A 20,025-nucleotide genomic window follows, 5' to 3' on the forward strand; every position below is an offset into this window, starting at 1 on the left:
CCATAAGCCCCCTCCCATATACATGAATGGAGGGGGCAGCTTGCCACAGCTTTCCAACAGCAAACACCGGCTGAGCAGGCGTACACTCTCCACTCCCCGCTTAGTCAACACTCCACTCCCTCTGCCAGTGCTATGTCTGTGAGAGCAAGGAACAGTAGCAGCTTCTTCTGGAGTAAATGATGACAAAGTTTTTAAATCAAGGTTTCCTACCGGACATGAATTGTCACCAAAGCGATGTACTGCTACTACCTGCCAGGTGTCACATCTGGGCAGGGAAGGAGTGCACACTATTCTCACCTACTCCCCCTATCCCTGCCTACTTAAGTACCCGCCCTAGGTAGCGGGTCCGTAACCACAGTGATAGTCCCCGCTTACAATATAATATAAAATACAAAATTATAAACTATAATGCAGCCACAGTGACAGTCCCTGCTTACAATATAATATAAAATACAAAATAATAAACTATAATGCAGACGGAGGTAGGGACACAGAATGAAATCACTCAAACAGAAAAATAACTAAACATACACATAATAAGTCGCTGTCCACAGTCAAAGTCGATACTTAGAGGTTACAGAGAAGCCAATTAGCAAAGCTTGGAGAAGAGTCAGAGAGCAGAGCCAAAGGGTCAATATGCCAGATATAACAGATACAATATAAATGCTAGCTACGGTACACAGAGCTCTATAGCAGGCAAGGTGTGAGAGCAGACTGCCAGCTTATATAGGAGCCAGAACAGGTGCTCTGATCAAGTTAAGCTAACCAGTTTCAGCAGACAGGTGTAACCATAGCAACAAGACAAAACAAAAGCTCTCAGTGCAGATTAACCCTTCAGGTCCTTACACCAGGCCTACACATAAACAACCCGCCATGATCCCCTCCCCCCCAATTTTTTTTCTTCTAATTTTCAACATTCACAAAATCTATTTCTTCACTATCTGCAGGTTCTTCAATATCCTGTTGCAACTCCCAAAAATGGAGAATTTTTTTATACATCGGCAGGCAACTGTACTGTACCTGTCAAATTTCATGTCCTATAGATATGTCAAAAGGTTTAATCGGTCAGTGTCTGAGTGTTCAGATCCCGACCAATTGTTAGAATGAGCGGACATAAAAGTGCACCTCATCGAGGCAATTCCATAGACTTACATTGTAAGTTTGTCTCGCTTAGAGCACTCTTCTCCTAGCTAGTTCTAACTATCAGTTGTAGTCTGAACAATCAGACCCTGACCGATCAAATCTTTTGATAGGTCTTTACATTCTGTCAATAGTTTTTTAAAGTGACAGCGCTCATTTAAGAAGCATAGAAACTTTGCTAGCGCAGTGTGTTTTTAAACAAGCTGTTAGTTACCATAGGTTACTGCATGTTGCCGTAACTTAGCAATAACTTTGCCTTAAAACCACTTTAAGGGTACGTTCCCAAGGGCGGATTACCTGCGGAATTTCCGCAGTGTATTTACTACGGAAAATCTGCAAGCGATTTTGCTACCATTGCCTTCAATGGATCAGAAGGAAAATCTGCAAATCTGCCTCTATTGCAGATTTTCTGCTCACCCATGGAAGTCAATGGTAGCAAAATCTGCTGCAGATTTTCTGCCGAAATTCCACAGGTAATCCGCCCATGTAAACGTACCCTAAAACTAACATTCCTAGGTGACCCTAGCATTGTTATATAGTGCTTTAAAGGGGTTCTCCAGTGGAAAACACATTTTTTAAGATCAACTAGTGACAAAAAGTTAAACAGATTTGTAAATCACTTCTATTTAAAAATCTTAAACCTTCTAGTACTTATCACCTGCTGTATACTACAGAGGAAGTGGCATATCTCTTTTCTGTCTGACCACATTGCTCTCTGCTGACACCTCTGTCTGATATGGATTCCCCATAGTAAACCTCTCCTGCTCTGGACAGTTCCTGACACAGACAGAGGTGTCAGCAGAGAGCAATGTGGTCAGACAGAAAAAAACAACTCAACTTCCTCTGTAGTATACAGCAGCTGATAAGTACTGGAAGGATTAAGATTTTTATATAGAAGTAATTAGCAAATCTGTACTTTCTGGCATCAGTTGATTAGAAAAAAAGTTGTTTTTTTTACCGGTGTACCCCTTTAACCCCTTGTGGATAAAGCCCATTTTAAACTTAAGAACCAGGCCATTTTTTGCAAATCTGACCACTATCACTTTATGCACTAATAACTCTGACATGCTTTTACTTATGAATTTTAATCCAAGATTATTTTTTTTGTGACATATTGTACTTTATATTAGTGGAAAATTTTCGTCAATACTTGCATAATTTGTTAGTGAAAAATTCAAAAATGACATGAAAAGTTTGAAAAATTTGCATTTTTCTAAATTTGAAGCTCTCTGCTTGTAAGGAAAATGGACATCCCAAATAAATTATATATTGATTCACATATACAATATGTCTACTTTCTGTTTGCTGTAACGCCGAGCGCTCCGGGTCCCGCATCCATCCCGGAGCGCTCACGGCGTGTGCCTCCCTGCAGCGGCCCGGTCTGTCCCTCTGAATGGGAGCGCTGCTTCAGTTATGCCGGCGGGGTTGCGATCCGCATGGCGGCACAAGTCCGCCCACGGGTCGCATCCCTTTGCACTTACCTCTCTCTGCCTGATGTGTCCTCCTGGCGTGCGCGGCCCCGTTCTCTAGGGTGCGCGCGCGCCGGCTCTCTTAAATTTAAAGGGCCAGTGCACCATTAATTGGTGCCTGGCCCAATCACTTTAAAACGTATAATACACCACTTCCCCTTCCTGTCCTTGCCGGATCTTGTTGCCTAGTGCCTAGAGAAAGCATTTCCTGAGTGTCCATTGCCTTTGTTCCCAGAATCTTTGCTGTTGCCCCTGACTACGAACCTTGCCGCCTGCCCTGACCTTCTGCTACGTCTGACCTTGCCTTGCCTTGTCCTTTTGTACCGCGCCATCTCAGCTGCCAGAGGGATTGAGTCGCTATCGGGTGGAACGACCTGGGGGTTACCGCCACAGCAAGTCCATCCCGCTTTGCGGCGGGCTCTGGTGAATACCAGTAACCTCTTAGTTCCCCTGGTAGGGCCCACGCCATCACCTCTCTGGCACAGGGGATCCACCTCCAGTGTCCTCACCATCCGCCAGCCCGGATCCTGACAGTAGATCCGGCCATGGATTCCGCTGAGGTGCCGCTACCAAGCCTTGGAGACCTCACCACCGTTGTGGCTCAACAGTCTCAACAGGTAGCCCAACAAGGGCATCATTTGACCCAACTGACTGCAATGGTCCAGCAACTTCTGCCCCTGCAGCAGCCGTCTTTTCCGCCAGCTCCTGCACCTCCTCAACTGCACGCTGCCGCTACCAGTACCAGAGTCCGTCTTTCTCTTCCTGACAAATTTGCCGGGGACTCTAAGTTGTGCCGTGGCTTCCTGACCCAGTGTTCTCTGCACTTGGAGCTGTTGGCTGACCAATTTCCTACTGAACGGTCAAAGGTGGCATTTGTGGTCAGCTTACTTTCTGGAAAGGCCTTGTCTTGGGCCGCTCCGCTTTGGGACCGCAACGATCCAGTCACCACTTCAGTCCAGACCTTCTTCTCTGAAGTTCGCTCTGTCTTTGAGGAACCTGCCCGGATTTCTTCTGCCGAGACGGCTTTGTTGAATCTTGTCCAAGGAAACTCTACAGTGGGCGATTACGCCATTCAGTTTCGGACTCTTGCCTCAGAATTAGCTTGGAATAATGAGGCTCTCTGCGCGACCTTCAAGAAAGGTTTATCCAGCCACATCAAAGATGTTCTGGCCGCACGAGAGATGCCCTCAGCTCTGTCTGAACTAATCCATTTGGCCACCCGCATTGATATGCGTTTTTCAGAAAGTCGACAGGAGCTATGCCAAGAAAAGGATCTTGTTCACACCAGGCGGTTTCGCCGTCTAACACCTCTCTTCCAGCATCCGCTGCAACCTGTTACTGTGCCTTCCGCCGAGGGGGCTATGCATGTGGATCGGTCTCTCCTGACCCAACTTGAGAGGACTCGCCGTAGGAATGAGAACCTTTGTCTGTACTGTGCGAGCTCCGAGCATTTCCTAAAGGTCTGTCCTCTTCGTCCTCCGAGTCTAGGAAGATGCACACACCTAGTAAACGTGGGAGAGGCGTTACTGGGTGTGGATTCATCCTCTCCACGCCTGACGATTCCTTTACGGATTTCTTTGCCTGCTAAAACTGCCTTTTCTGCTGTGGCCTTTCTGGACTCTGGTTCAACAGGAAATTTCATTGAGGCCTCTTTAGTCAACAGATTCAACATCCCTGTGACCCGTCTCGTCAAGCCCTTCTTCATTTCCTCCGTGAGTGGACAGAATCTGGACTGTACCGTGCGCTATCGCACAGAGCCCTTGCGCATGAACGTTGGTGTCCTCCATCATGAGAAAATTGAATTTTTTGTACTTCCCAACTTTACCTCAGAAGTTCTACTTGGCTTGTCTTGGCTCCAGCGCTACTCTCCTATCCTCGACTGGTCTTCTGGGGACATTAAGAGTTGGGGCCCTACCTGTCACAAGCAATGCCTTAAGACTTTACCCTCCAGTCAAGTACCCGTCGCTTCACCTCTGCCAGGCCTGCCTAAGTCCTACCAGGACTTTTGGGATGTTTTTTGTAAAAAGCAAGCAGAGGTCTTACCACCACACAGACCCTTTGACTGCCCTATTGACTTGCTTCCTTGAACTTCTCCACCCCGTGCCAGGATTTATCCACTCTCTGCTCCAGAGACCCAAGCCATGTCCGAGTATGTTCAGGAAAATCTAAAAAAAAGGATTTATCAGAAAATCTTCTTCCCCTGCCGGAGCAGGGTTCTTCTTCTTTGCTAAGAAAGATGGAACCCTGCGTCCATGCATCGATTAACGTGGTTTAAATAAAATTACAGTAAAAAAGCGTTATCCACTCCCCCTTATCTCTGTACTGTTTGAATGTCTGCGGGGAGAATTTTTTTTTACCAAACTTGATCTAAGAAGGGCTTATTATCTTATCTGTATACGTGAAGGAGAAGAGTGGAAGACTGCATTCAACACCCGTGACGGACATTTTGAGTATTTTGTCATGCCTTTCGGCCTTTGCAACGCCCCTGCAGTTTTCCAGGACTTTGTCAATAAAAATTTTCGTGACATGCTGTATACCTGTGTAGTAGTCTATCTGGATGACATTCTTATTTTCTCTTCCAACTCTGAGGAACATCGCCTCCATGTCCGTTAGGTGTTACAGCGCCTACGCAAAAATGATCTTTATGCTAAGATTTAAAAATGTCTCTTTGAATGTAGCAGTCTACCTTTCCTGGGATACATAGTGTCCAGTCTAGGCCTTCAAATGGACCCTGGCAAGCTTTCTGCGGTTCTGGATTGGCCACGCCCCTCTGGACTACGAGCTATCCAACGTTTCCTCGGGTTCGCTAACTAATATCGTCAATTTATTCCCCACTTCTCCTCCATCGTTGCACCTATTGTAGCATTGACTAAGAAAGACGCGAACCTGAGGTCCTGGCCACCAATGGCGGAGGAGGCCTTTAACCAACTCAAGACTGCCTTCGCTTCGGCACCTATTCTGTCCAGGCCTGATCCCTCGAAGCCTTTTATTCTCGAGGTGGATGCTTCTTCTGTCGGTGCCGGTGCCGTTTTCTCCTGCAGAAAAAAATTATTCGATTGGAGATCGTGAACTTTTGGCCATTAAATTGGCACTTGAGGAGTGGAGACATCTTTTGGAGGGCTCCCTGCATCCCATTATCATTTACACGGATCATAAAAATTTATCGTATCTCCAGACTGCCCAGCGATTAAATCCTCACCAAGCTAGATGGACATTGTTTTTTGCCCGCTTCAATTTTGAAATTCATTTTCGTCCAGCTAACAAGAACGTCAGAGCTGACCCACTATCACGTTCCACCAATGTCTCCGAATCTGAAGCCCCTCCACAGCACATAATACCTCCTGAGTGTCTGATCTCCTCCGCTCCTACCACTCTTGTGCAAGTTCCTCCAGGGAAGACCTTTGTACCTCCACGCCTTCGCCTCAAAATTCTTAAATGGGGTCACTCTTCTAATTTGGCCGGACATGCTGGTGTCAAGAAGTCTGTGCAGTTGATTTACAGACACTATTGGTGGCCTTCCTTGGAGAAGGATGTGACAGGTTTTGTTCGGGCCTGTACAACCTGTGCCCGTGACAAGACTCCACGCCAGAAGCCTGTTGACAAGGTATGGCTTTCTGCTAAGTACATTCGATTCCGTGTACCCAGTTACAAGTTGGGCCCCCAATTTTTAGGCCCTTTCAAAGTCAAAAAACAAATCAACCCTGTCTCTTACCAACTTCATCTTCCCCCCCTCTCTCTGTATTCCTAACTCTTTCCACGTTTCTCTACTCTAGCCTGTTGTTTTTAACCGTTTTTCTCCCAAGGTCGTGGTCCCTACCCCTGTCTCCGGTTCCTCCAACATCTTTGCTGTAAAAGAAATTCTGGCATCCAAAAGTGTCAGAGGTAAAAAATTATTTTTGGTCAATTGGGAGAATTGCGGTCCTGAGGAGAGGTCCTGGGAGCCTGAGGCCAATATTCTTAATAAAGAGCTCATCCGTAAGTTCCTAAGATCCAAGAAGAGGGGGAGACCAAAGGGTGGGGGGGTACTGTAACGCCGAGCGCTCCGGGTCCCGCATCCATCCCTGAGCGCTCACGGCGTGTGCCTCCCTGCAGCGCCCCGGTCTGTCCCTCTGACCGGGAGCGCTGCTTCAGTGCTGCCGGTGGGGATGCGATCTGCATGGCGGCACAAGTCCGCCCGCGGGTCGCATCCCATTCCACTTACTTCTCCCTGCCTGCTGTGTCCTCCGGGCACGCACGGCCCCGTTCTCTAGGGCGCGCGTGCATCGGCTCTCTTAAATTTAAAGGGCCAGTGTACCATTAATTGGTGCCTGGCCCAATCACTTTAAAACGTATAAAACACCACTTCCCCTTCCTGTCCTTGCCGGATCTTGTTGCCTAGTACCTAGAGAAAGCGTTTCCTGAGTGTCCATTGCCTTTGTTCCCAGAACCTTTGCTGTTGCCCCTGACTACGAACCTTGCCGCCTGCCATGACCTTCTACTACGTCCGACCTTGCCTTGTCCTTTTGTACCGCGCCATCTCAGCTGCCAGAGGGATTGAGTCGCTACCAGGTGGAACGACCTGGGGGTTACCGCCGCAGCAAGTCCATCCCGCTTTGCGGCGGGCTCTGGTGAATACCAGTAACCTCTTAGATTCCTTTCCCCTGGTACGGCCCACGCCATCACCTCTCTGGCACAGAGGATCCACCTCCAGTGTCCTCACCATCCGCCAGCCCAGATCCTGACATTTGCATCATAAAGTTGACATGTTTTTACTTTTTGAAGAATTTCTGTGAGAAATACCACACAAATGACCCCATTTTAGAAACTGCACCCCTCAAAGTTTTCAGAACCTTTGTTAACCCTTTAGGTGTTTCACAGGAATAGCAGCAAAGTGGAGGAAAAAAATCCAAATCTCCATTTTTTATAATGTTCTTGTAGCCCAATTTCTTTATTTTTACAGGGGGTAAAAGGAGAAAAGTTCCCCAAAAATTGGAACCCAATTTAAGGAGAAAACGTTCCCCAAAATTTGGAACCCAATTACTCTTGAGTATGGAAATACCTCATATCTGAATGAAAAGTACTCTGCAGGTGCACAACATGACTCATGAGGGAAGGAGAAAATTTGGGATTTTAGAGAGAAAATTTTGCTGTAATGGTTTTTGGAGGGCATGTTGCATTTTGGAAGCCGCCATGGTGCCAGAACAGAATTGTAACATCACATGGCACACAATTTGGGAAACTACACCCCTCAAGGAACATAACAAGGGGTATAGTGAGCATTTACACTGCACAGGTGTTTGACGACTTTTTGTTAAAGTTTGACATGAAAATTAAAAATTAGATTTTTAAACACTAAAATACTGGTGTCACAAGGGTTAATCAGAGAAAAATCCCCCCAAGATTTGTAGCCCAATTTCTCCTGATTAAGGAAATACCCCATATGGGGACAAAAAGTGGTCTGCTGGCGCACTACAGGTCTCAGAACAGAAGGAGCGCTAGTGGGCTTTTGGAGAGAGAATTTGGCAGGAATTGAAGTTGGGGCCATGTGAGTTTACAAAGCCCCCGTGTAGCCAGAACAGTGGAAACCCCCCACACATGTGACACCATAGTGGGTTGTAAAAATGAAAAATCTGATTTTTAGCACTAAAATGCTGGTGTTACTCCAAACTTTTCATTTTCACAAGGGTTAATAATTGAAAAATCCCTCCAAAATGTGTAGCCCAATTTCTCCTGATTAAGGAAATACCCCGTATGTGGACAAAAAGTGGTCTGGTGAGTTTTAGACCTAAAATCTCAAAGAAAAAAAAAATGGCAAGTGACCTAAATCTTTAAACTATACCCCTCAAGGAACAAGGGGTACAGTGAGTATTTACACCTCACAGGTTTTTGGAACAGTGGCCAGGAAAATATGATTTTTTTTTTCATTTAAATGTTGGTGTTACACAAAATGTTGCTAATTCACAAGGGCTAATGGGAGAAAAAGCCCACAAAAAAGTTTAGCTCAATTTCTCAAGAATAAAAAAAATACCCCATATGTGGACAAAACTTACTGTGCGGGCACATAACAGGCTCAAGACTCAGAGAGCTATGTTCGCATTTGAGGGCTATGACATTTCATTACCTGGTGGTTACATATATTCAGAGGAAAATAAAAGAAACACCCACATGTGACCCCATTATAGAAAGTACACCACCTGAGAAATCTTTATAGGGGTGAAGTGGACATTTGGAACGGACGGCTATTTCATATATTTATTTTCCATGAATGGATAAAGTGTAGTTTAGGACCAGGAACATTTTAATTTTCCAACTGATATGCTATCTGTGTACTCAGTATGATGACCCAGAGCATAGGCAAAAATAAAACGTGTGCCCGTCACAAACCCTATTCTCTGCTTCATCATTATGGGAATGTGTTTTTGGGTGGCTATCCCTAAACTGTTACCTGGAAATGCGCACACTGCTCAGTGGAGGAAAGAGCACTGTGCGTTTGAGGCCTGTGTTTCTAACTGACATATCAATAACTGACAGTTACATACATTCAGAGGAAAATAAAAAAAGGAAACAGCCACATGTGACTACATTTTGAAAGGACGGGCATTTCCTGGATTTATTTTCCAAGAATGGATGAAGGGTAGGTTTTAAAAAAAAAAAAAAAAAAAGAAAGAAAATTACAATTTTCCTAATAATATGCCAATCGGGTACCCAGAATGATGACCCAGAGTTTAGCCAAAAGTAAAAATGATGCCCACCCCAAACCCTATACTCTGATTCATCATTCTGGGAATGTGATGTGTGTGGCCATCCCTATTCTGTTACCCCAAATGCGCACCCCGCTCAGGTATAGAGAGAGCACTGCACATTTGAGGCAACTTGATAACCCCTCATGCAAATGACTCTGACACCTGACCCAATACCACCAGAGGTCTTATCAGGGGTATTATGTAAATGGGTTTTGGTTTTTGTTAGGGGTTAAAAATTTGGAGGACTATGTACTGTGGACCGGTACATTGGGGTCAAATCAAGGGGAATTTAAATTGAGAAAGGAGAATTTTGTGCTCCTTGGAAGTGTGATACTCTCTGAAGCAACCTTTAATGCAGAGGCCCGGATGATCGCTGCAAGTGTTGCATTGAGTGGTGGTGTCCTTCTGTATCCCCCTCTTGTGACACATTCTGCATCAATCAGGCTTGAGGACCGGTGCCATGGTACCTCGGACACTGACAGGGGTGTTGCCGTTACCATGAATTGTGGTGAGCATAAGAACATCCCTCTTGGGGGGATCATACTGTATATCCTCACAAGCTCTACTCTGCTCACCAAAATACCAGTTGTTGGTGGGCGGGAGGAGATTTGATTGGATAGTCGTACAAGACCGTCTAATCAAATAGCTGTGGAAGGAGAATCACTGCTGCCTCACACAGCTAAGGCAGCTGGATGATTAGGTGACTGTGTTACGTCAACAGATCACCTTCCACTTCCGGTTCTTCGGGTCCCCAGAGACCTGAATGACCCGGAATTGCCACAGATCGCCGGTCTGAATTGACCCAGGACCACCCCAGGGGTTTGCATGGGATGCCTGCTGAATGATTTCAGCAGGCATCCCATTCCGATCACTGCCCAGCGAGCGTCGGGGACCAGAATTCCCACGGGCGTACAGGTACACCCTTGGTTCTTAAGTACCAAGGAGCAAGGGCATACCTGAACGCATCAACAGGTTAAAGCTCTTAGACAGTGTTATACATGAGTTTTGAGGTTTATTTCATTGCTGGTTTGCAGAGAACCTGTTCGCTACGAACTACACTTTTTTATTTTATTTAGCAATCTTGGCCATCCGAACTTTTGAAATTCACTCAACTCTACTGTGAATGTACGCAACTATCAGCAACTGATAAGTCAGTAACACACTTAGGCCTCAAATGTGAATGGAGTGCTCTACTGTTACGCCGAGCGCTCCGGGTCCCCGCTCCTCCCCGGAGCGCTCGCTTCACTCTCCCCGCGGCAGCGCTCCGGTCACGTCCTCTGACCCGGGGCGCTGCGATTCCGCTGCCAGCCGGGATGCGATTCGCGATGCGGGTAGCGCCCGCTCGCGATGCCCACCCCGGCTCCCCTACCTGACTCGCTCTCCGTCTGTTCTGTCCCGGCGCGCGCGGCCCCGCTCCCTAGGGCGCGCGCGCGCCGGGTCTCTGCGATTTAAAGGGCCACTGCGCCGCTGATTGGCGCAGTGGTTCCAATTAGTGTGTTCACCTGTGCACTTCCCTATATCACCTCACTTCCCCTGCACTCCCTTGCCGGATCTTGTTGCCTTAGTGCCAGTGAAAGCGTTCCTTGTGTGTTCCTTGCCTGTGTTTCCAGACCTTCTGCCGTTGCCCCTGACTACGATCCTTGCTGCCTGCCCCGACCTTCTGCTACGTCCGACCTTGCTTCTGTCTACTCCCTTGTACCGCGCCTATCTTCAGCAGCCAGAGAGGTGAGCCGTTGCTAGTGGATACGACCTGGTCACTACCGCCGCAGCAAGACCATCCCGCTTTGCGGCGGGCTCTGGTGAAAACCAGTAGTGGCTTAGAACCGGTCCACTAGCACGGTCCACGCCAATCCCTCTCTGGCACAGAGGATCCACTACCTGCCAGCCGGCATCGTGACAGTAGATCCGGCCATGGATCCCGCTGAAGTTCCTCTGCCAGTTGTCGCTGACCTCACCACGGTGGTCGCCCAGCAGTCACAACAGATAGCGCAACAAGGCCAACAGCTGTCTCAACTGACCGTTATGCTACAACAGTTACTACCACAGCTTCAGCAGTCATCTCCTCCGCCAGCTCCTGCACCTCCTCCGCAGCGAGTGGCCGCTCCTGGGATACGCTTATCCTTGCCGGATAAATTTGATGGGGACTCTAAGTTTTGCCGTGGCTTTCTTTCCCAATGTTCCCTGCATCTGGAGATGATGTCGGACCTGTTTCCCACTGAAAGGTCTAAGGTGGCTTTCGTAGTCAGCCTTCTGTCCGGAAAAGCCCTGTCATGGGCCACACAGCTCTGGGACCGCAATGACCCCGTCACTGCCTCTGTACACTCCTTCTTCTCGGAAATCCGAAGTGTCTTTGAGGAACCTGCCCGAGCCTCTTCTGCTGAGACTGCCCTGTTGAACCTGGTCCAGGGTAATTCTTCCGTTGGCGAGTATGCCGTACAATTCCGTACTCTTGCTTCAGAATTGTCCTGGAATAATGAGGCCCTCTGCGCGACCTTCAAAAAAGGCCTATCCAGCAACATTAAAGATGTTCTGGCCGCACGAGAAATTCCTGCTAATCTACATGAACTTATTCACCTAGCCACTCGCATTGACATGCGTTTTTCCGAAAGGCGTCAGGAACTCCGCCAAGATATGGACTCTGTTCGCACGAGGCGTTTCTTCTCCTCGGCTCCTCTCTCCTCTGGTCCCCTGCAATCTGTTCCTGTGCCTCCCGCCGTGGAGGCTATGCAGGTCGACCGGTCTCGCCTGACACCTCAAGAGAGGACACGACGCCGTATGGAGAACCTCTGCCTGTACTGTGCCAGTACCGAACACTTCCTGAGAGATTGTCCTATCCGTCCTCCCCGCCTGGAAAGACGTACGCTTCTCCACGTCTTACTGTGCCTGTGCGGATGTCTGCCTCTGCCTTCTCCTTCTCTACAGTGGCCTTCTTGGACTCTGGATCTGCAGGAAATTTTATTTTGGCCTCTCTCGTCAACAAATTCAACATCCCGGTGACCAGTCTCGCCAGACCCCTCTACATCAATTGTGTAAATAATGAAAGATTGGACTGTACCATACGTTTCCGCACGGAGCCCCTTCTTATGAGCATCGGATCTCATCATGAGAGGATTGAACTTTTGGTCCTCCCCAATTGCACCTCGGAAATTCTCCTTGGACTTCCCTGGCTTCAACTTCATTCCCCTACCCTGGATTGGTCCACTGGGGAGATCAAGTGTTGGGGGTCCTCTTGTTCCAAGAACTGTCTAAAACCGGTTCCCAGTAACCCTTGCCGTAACTCTGTGGTTCCTCCAGTAACTGGTCTCCCTAAGGCCTATATGGACTTCGCGGATGTTTTCTGCAAAAAACAAGCTGAGACTCTACCTCCTCACAGGCCTTATGATTGCCCTATCGACCTCCTCCCGGGCACTACTCCACCCCGGGGCAGAATTTATCCTCTCTCTGCCCCAGAGACTCTTGCCATGTCCGAATACGTCCAGGAGAATCTAAAAAAGGGCTTTATCCGTAAATCCTCCTCTCCTGCCGGAGCCGGATTTTTCTTTGTGTCCAAAAAAGATGGCTCCCTACGTCCGTGCATTGACTACCGCGGTCTTAATAAAATCACGGTTAAGAACCGCTACCCCTTACCCCTCATCTCTGAACTCTTTGATCGCCTCCAAGGTGCCCACATCTTCACTAAATTGGACTTAAGAGGCGCCTATAACCTCATCCGCATCAGAGAGGGGGACGAGTGGAAAACGGCATTTAACACCAGAGATGGACACTTTGAGTATCTGGTCATGCCCTTTGGACTGTGCAACGCCCCTGCCGTCTTCCAAGACTTTGTCAATGAAATTTTTCGTGATCTGTTATACTCCTGTGTTGTTGTATATCTGGACGATATCCTAATTTTTTCTGCCAATCTAGAAGAACACCGCCAGCATGTCCGTATGGTTCTTCAGAGACTTCGTGACAACCAACTCTATGCCAAAATTGAGAAATGTCTGTTTGAATGCCAATCTCTTCCTTTTCTAGGATATTTGGTCTCTGGCCAGGGACTACAGATGGATCCAGACAAACTCTCTGCCGTCTTAGATTGGCCACGCCCCACCGGACTCCGTGCTATCCAACGCTTTTTGGGGTTCGCCAATTATTACAGGCAATTTATTCCACATTTTTCTACCATTGTGGCTCCTATCGTGGCTTTAACCAAAAAAAATGCTGATCCCAAGTCCTGGCCTCCTCAAGCAGAAGACGCCTTTAAACGACTCAAGTCTGCCTTTTCTTCGGCTCCCGTCCTCTCCAGACCTGACCCTTCCAAACCCTTCCTATTGGAGGTTGATGCCTCCTCAGTGGGAGCTGGAGCTGTTCTTCTACAAAAAAATTCTTCCGGGCATGCTGTCACTTGTGGTTTTTTCTCTAGGACCTTCTCTCCAGCGGAGAGGAACTACTCCATCGGGGATCGAGAGCTTCTAGCCATTAAATTAGCACTTGAGGAATGGAGGCATCTGCTGGAGGGATCAAGTTCTCCTGTTATTATCTACACCGACCACAAGAACCTCTCCTACCTCCAGTCTGCCCAACGGCTGAATCCTCGCCAGGCCCGGTGGTCTCTGTTCTTTGCCCGATTTAATTTTGAGATTCACTTTCGTCCTGCCGATAAGAACATTAGGGCCGATGCTCTCTCTCGTTCCTCGGATGCCTCAGAAGTTGAACTCTCTCCGCAACACATCATTCCACCTGACTGCCTGATCTCCACTTCTCCTGCCTCCATCAGGCAGACTCCTCCAGGAAAGACCTTTGTTTCTCCTCGCCAACGCCTCGGAATCCTCAAATGGGGTCACTCCTCCCATCTCGCAGGTCATGCGGGTATCAAGAAATCTGTGCAACTCATCTCCCGCTTCTATTGGTGGCCGACTCTGGAGACGGATGTTGTGGACTTTGTGCGAGCCTGCACTATCTGTGCCCGGGATAAGACTCCTCGCCAGAAGCCCGCTGGTTTTCTTCATCCTCTGCCTGTCCCCGAACAGCCTTGGTCTCTGATTGGTATGGATTTTATTACTGATTTACCCCCTTCCCGTGGCAACACTGTTATTTGGGTGGTCGTTGATCGATTCTCCAAAATGGCACATTTCATCCCTCTTCCTGGTCTTCCTTCTGCGCCTCAGTTGGCTAAACAATTTTTTGTACACATTTTTCGTCTTCACGGGTTGCCTACGCAGATTGTCTCGGATAGAGGCGTCCAATTCGTGTCTAAATTCTGGAGGGCTCTCTGTAAACAACTCAAGATTAAATTAAATTTTTCTTCTGCATATCATCCCCAGTCCAATGGACAAGTAGAAAGGATTAACCAGATCTTGGGTGATTATTTGCGACATTTTGTTTCCTCCCGCCAGGATGACTGGGCAGATCTCCTCCCATGGGCCGAATTCTCGTATAACTTCAGGGTCTCTGAGTCTTCCTCCAAATCCCCATTTTTCGTGGTGTACGGCCGTCACCCTCTTCCCCCCCTCCCTACTCCCTTGCCCTCTGGTCTGCCCGCTGTGGATGAAATTTCTCGTGACCTTTCCATCATATGGAGAGAGACCCAAAATTCTCTCTTACAGGCTTCATCACGCATGAAGAAGTTCGCGGATAAGAAAAGAAGAGCTCCCCCTGTTTTTTCCCCTGGAGACAAGGTATGGCTCTCCGCTAAATATGTCCGCTTCCGTGTCCCTAGCTACAAGTTGGGACCACGCTATCTTGGTCCTTTCAAAATTTTGTGTCAAATTAATCCTGTCTCTTATAAACTTCTTCTTCCTCCCTCTCTTCGTATCCCTAATGCCTTTCACGTCTCTCTTCTCAAACCACTCATCCTCAACCGTTTTTCTCCCAAATCTGTTCCTCCCACTCCTGTTTCCGGCTCCTCGGACATCTTCTCGGTCAAAGAAATTTTAGCTGCCAAAAAGGTCAGAGGGAAAAATTTTTTTTTAGTGGACTGGGAGGGTTGTGGTCCTGAAGAGAGATCCTGGGAACCTGAGGACAACATCCTAGACAAAAGTCTGCTCCTCAGGTTCTCAGGCTCTAAGAAGAGGGGGAGACCCAAGGGGGGGGGTACTGTTACGCCGAGCGCTCCGGGTCCCCGCTCCTCCCCGGAGCGCTCGCTTCACTCTCCCCGCGGCAGCGCTCCGGTCACGTCCTCTGACCCGGGGCGCTGCGATTCCGCTGCCAGCCGGGATGCGATTCGCGATGCGGGTAGCGCCCGCTCGCGATGCGCACCCCGGCTCCCCTACCTGACTCGCTCTCCGTCTGTTCTGTCCCGGCGCGCGCGGCCCCGCTCCCTAGGGCGCGCGCGCGCCGGGTCTCTGCGATTTAAAGGGCCACTGCGCCGCTGATTGGCGCAGTGGTTCCAATTAGTGTGTTCACCTGTGCACTTCCCTATATCACCTCACTTCCCCTGCACTCCCTTGCCGGATCTTGTTGCCTTAGTGCCAGTGAAAGCGTTCCTTGTGTGTTCCTTGCCTGTGTTTCCAGACCTTCTGCCGTTGCCCCTGACTACGATCCTTGCTGCCTGCCCCGACCTTCTGCTACGTCCGACCTTGCTTCTGTCTACTCCCTTGTACCGCGCCTATCTTCAGCAGCCAGAGAGGTGAGCCGTTGCTAGTGGATACGACCTGGTCACTACCGCCGCAGCAAGACCATCCCGCTTTGCGGCGGGCTCTGGTGAAAACCAGTAGTGGCTTAGAACCGGTCCACTAGCACGGTCCACGCCAATCCCTCTCTGGCACAGAGGATCCACTACCTGCCAGCCGGCATCGTGACATCTACCTTATGAGCCCCATTGTATTTCCGGGCAACTTAGGGTGACATGTTAGGTGTTCCAAGAATGATTAAGCAGAGGGTTTATGGTGGGGGGCACATGCTTTACTTTTGGCATGCTCTGGGTTCTTTATACTGGGTACAAAGATAGCATATCAGTAGGAAAGTTGAATTTTTGCATTTTTCACACAGTGCACTACATCCCTTCCTGGAACATAAATTGAAGAATTTCCTAATTTTAATGACAGAAAATATAGATTTTGTTAATGACAGGAGTTGAGCAATATGTGCATATTCTTTCTTTTACTGACTCACAGCAACAAAATAGTTAATGAAAGATTACAAACAAGAAAACTCTAAGGTGAAACCAAACATTACAGGTAACAGCAAGTAGCCAATCATATCTGAGGACATGTGATAAATAGTCTGTTAGGTGTAGCTCCTCCCTCTTTCTGAGATGCGACAGTCTAAGGAAGTAAAAATGTGTGCAATTTACTATCTATAGTCTATTGGTATTCAGGTTGAGGATATAAACCATCCAAACAAAAGTAGACATGTAGGTCCAGGTGAAGGTCTTAATCTGGAGATTGGAAGTAGACTTGGTATTTGAAAGAAGAAACATCAACGAGTCAACCAACTGAGGTGTAGACGATAACATCTAATAGGCTAAAAAAACATAAGAAGAAACATAGTAAGGGAGGGAAAAACTATAGGGAGGGATATTGCTCGCCTGCTGTCATTAATAAAATCTATATTTTCCGTCATAAAAATTATGAATATCTTCAATTTTATGTCCAACAGGAGGCTCACAATATGCATTGAGGGGGTGGGGCGTGATGTCACACAAGGGCAGAGTCATGACATCATGATACTCCGGCCCCGTGGTCATCACGCTGTACGCTCAGAGCCTTCAGTGCTGTGGAGAGCTCGCAAAGGTGGGTGCTGAATGACAGATTGCAGGGTTCCCCATTGGCGGGACCCCCGCGATCAGACATCTTATCCCCTATCGTTTGGATAGGAGATAAGATGTATTAGGGCCGGAAAGATGGCTTGAATTGATGCCGATAATAGGCCTATTATACGAGCAATGATCCATAAGGATAACATTTGTTTGTTCTAAATTGATCGGATATTTTTCCGAATAGTTCGTAGTTTCTTGAGAGGTAGACTCAAAATAGCATTTTGGGTATCTATCATGAATCCAAAAAATTCTACTTCCCTTGAAGGGGTCGACTGATATTTTTTTTGTAATTGATGGAAAAGCCTAGGGAAATAAGTTGGGACCATGTCCATTGAAGGTGATGAAAAATTAGTGTATGGGATTGAGCCATCATGAGAATTTCGTCTAAATTTCACGAAACGACTGAAACCCATAATATCCTTTTGCTTCTTAGAATGTATACTATGGGTTTCGTTAGTTTTGTGAAACACCACGGAGCTGACGACAGGCCGAAAGGAAGGTACGTAAACTGCCATTTCTGATCTTTCCATAGAAATTGCAGGTATTGTTAATGAGAAGGATGTATGGGTACTGTGAGGTAGGCATCTTTTAGATCCACCTTCACTAGCCAATCTCCTTGAATTAACATATCTCTGAGGAGGATCCCTTCCTTTTTGAAATGTTGATATTGGATGAATTTGTTTAGGAGACGCAAAATGATGACTGGCCTGTGACCTCAGTCCTTTTTCTTTACTAGAAAAAGGTTGCTGAGGAAACCTGGGTAATGATTCGGAATCGGAGCAATGGCTCCTTTGGTAACAAGATCCATGATCTCCAAGTCTATGAGATTTTGATCCCTTTGTGAAAATTGAATTGGATGAGGGAAAGAATCCTCAGCCGCCTGTGTGGTCAAGCCGTGCCAGAGGTAGCGACCTGGGTTCCGACTGCCGCAGCAAGTCCATCCCGCTTTGTGGTGGGCTCTAGTGAAAACCAGCGGCACCTAAGACTTCGCTCCCTGGTACGGTCGAGTCATCTGCCACACAGTTCCAGCGGATGCACATCTACCAGAGTTCCTGTCTTCTGAAACGTGAGTGTCACAATTTTCCAATCTCCTTAATAAAAGCATCTACGAATGGGAGACCTTCTGAGGATTGTTCCAATTCAGTTTTGGCTAGGTTTGTCAGTTGAAGGTCTAGCCTCATCAAAATGGTGGGGCGTCTTTCCGCTGATTTGGCTGCATTGGCCTTGCCTAGAAGACAAAGGGCTCTTTGTTTCAGAAAGCGCTAGAATTTTTGTCAAATGGCCAAAAACATCTAAGAGCTTGTCTTGACAGGCTTTGAACGACCTGTCTATGCCTTTTTTGGGGTTCTTCCCCGATTTGTTTAAGTATTTGACCAATATGGGGTCAAGTTCGGGGGTACATTCTGCTTTGGCAGACAAAGTAGTTCTTTGGCACTCTGATCTCAGTTTATTACATGTGAATCTGTCAAGTGCTTTCCTAACCCTGGTAGATAGATATTTAGCCAGGTGAGGATTGGGCAGCCATTCTGATGACCTTGGATGTCCAATAAACCTCTAATGAGGTTTCTCTGGTCTCCTCATCATCATAATTGTAATGTCTGTTTATTTGTTTATGTCTTTTTTTGCTTAGGTGTGTATTCACACACTAGTTTGTTCAGAGCAGTTTGCTAATCTACCTGGATAGGGAATAGTTAATGCTCTGAACGTATGAGAACTCGGGTGGAGTTATTTAACTAGACTTCTTCTGCATTCAGTGCTGGTTATTCAGAGCAATACTATGATGTCTGTTAGTTTAATGCCACCATGTCTGTGCAATATTCTGACTATGTCTGCTTAAGCATTTACCTTGTGTTTATGTTGTCATTTTATCTGGGTTTTTTTTGCCATGGTTATATAGCATGCTCCTTGTATTTTAGTCTGTGTTACATTAGTCGGTTTTAGGATTATGTTTGTTCGTTCTGCTCTGTCTGTGTTCACACTGTGTTTGAGTCTTGCTTGTAGCCTGTGCTCTGTATGTTATATTCCTGTTTGGTATTCTCTTAAGACTCTTACGGTTCTAGTCTAGTGTTTCATATATTATATTTTCATTTCCTACTGGGTCAGCATGTTGTCCACACGGTGGAGTGTGTCTTCTGGCCAGTAACCTATTTAGCTTTATTATTAATGGCTACTCTTATATTCGAGTGGGGAGTGCAGTTTGTATGTTCTGTGTCCCAGTGTGAACAGTGTCCTATATTTATAACATGTTTGGTTGATCTGATCTTTGTCCTTTGTACTTGTACCTGTTTGTGAAGAGTGTTCTTTGTTACCAGTTCAGTTTAGTGTTTTGGCTCTCAGTTCTGTTTATCCTCTTCATCTCCTGGATTCTACTGTATACTCATATCATGCCTAGTCTTGTTCATTTTATCATGTCTGCCGTTTATCTGATATCCGGTTTATGAACTGTTTGTTAATTCACTATATTCTGCTCTGTTAGTATTTGTATTCTGTCTGGTATATCTGGTTGTCTGGTTGTTTTCTGCTTCTGTTCCGGTCTGTGACCAAATATGTATATTATGTTTTTTACGCCACTGCACTTTAGCGCAAGAAGGGACCGGCGCCCAGTTTTCGATCCATCGTTTAGGATGGATGGGCAAGTAGGCAGGGAGAGATGTTTTAGGGTCAGTTTAGGGCTCACTCTCCCTTTCCCCCAAGTCAGTCTTGACAATAATTGTCTGAGGCTTCACCCTCATCATAATCCATCTCTCAGTCAGAGTGGTCAGATATATCATAGTATGAGTCTGATGAAGAAGAAGAAGGGACTACATATGAGTCAGGTTTAGCTCTCTTGTTAGCTTTTTTAGCCCAAGTATATTTGTCTTCCTTCTGGGCAGAGGGTCTGGGATGCATAATATTAGCATCAGTCTGATGACCAGCTGGAGCTGAGTCTTCTGTAAATTCCTGACCTACCCCAATA

The 20,025-nt window shown here is 47.1% G+C and overlaps 1 protein-coding gene across 2 annotated transcripts in view; it reads right to left on the reverse strand.

The window, feature by feature from the left end:
• Positions 1-9,088, reverse strand: part of PDE5A (phosphodiesterase 5A) — a 352,640-nt gene extending 343,552 nt beyond the window's left edge. The window contains exon 1 of one of the 2 annotated variants that reach the window (XM_056565902.1): positions 9,034-9,088. The gene's annotated coding sequence lies outside the window, so the exon portion shown is untranslated. The remainder of the gene's footprint in view (positions 1-9,033) is intronic. The other variant, XM_056565920.1, reaches the window with a different exon arrangement.
• Between the last annotated feature and the right edge of the window lie 10,937 nt (positions 9,089-20,025).

The sequence above is a fragment of the Hyla sarda genome, chromosome 1, assembly GCF_029499605.1.
Source record: "Hyla sarda isolate aHylSar1 chromosome 1, aHylSar1.hap1, whole genome shotgun sequence".
NCBI lineage: Eukaryota > Metazoa > Chordata > Amphibia > Anura > Hylidae > Hyla > Hyla sarda.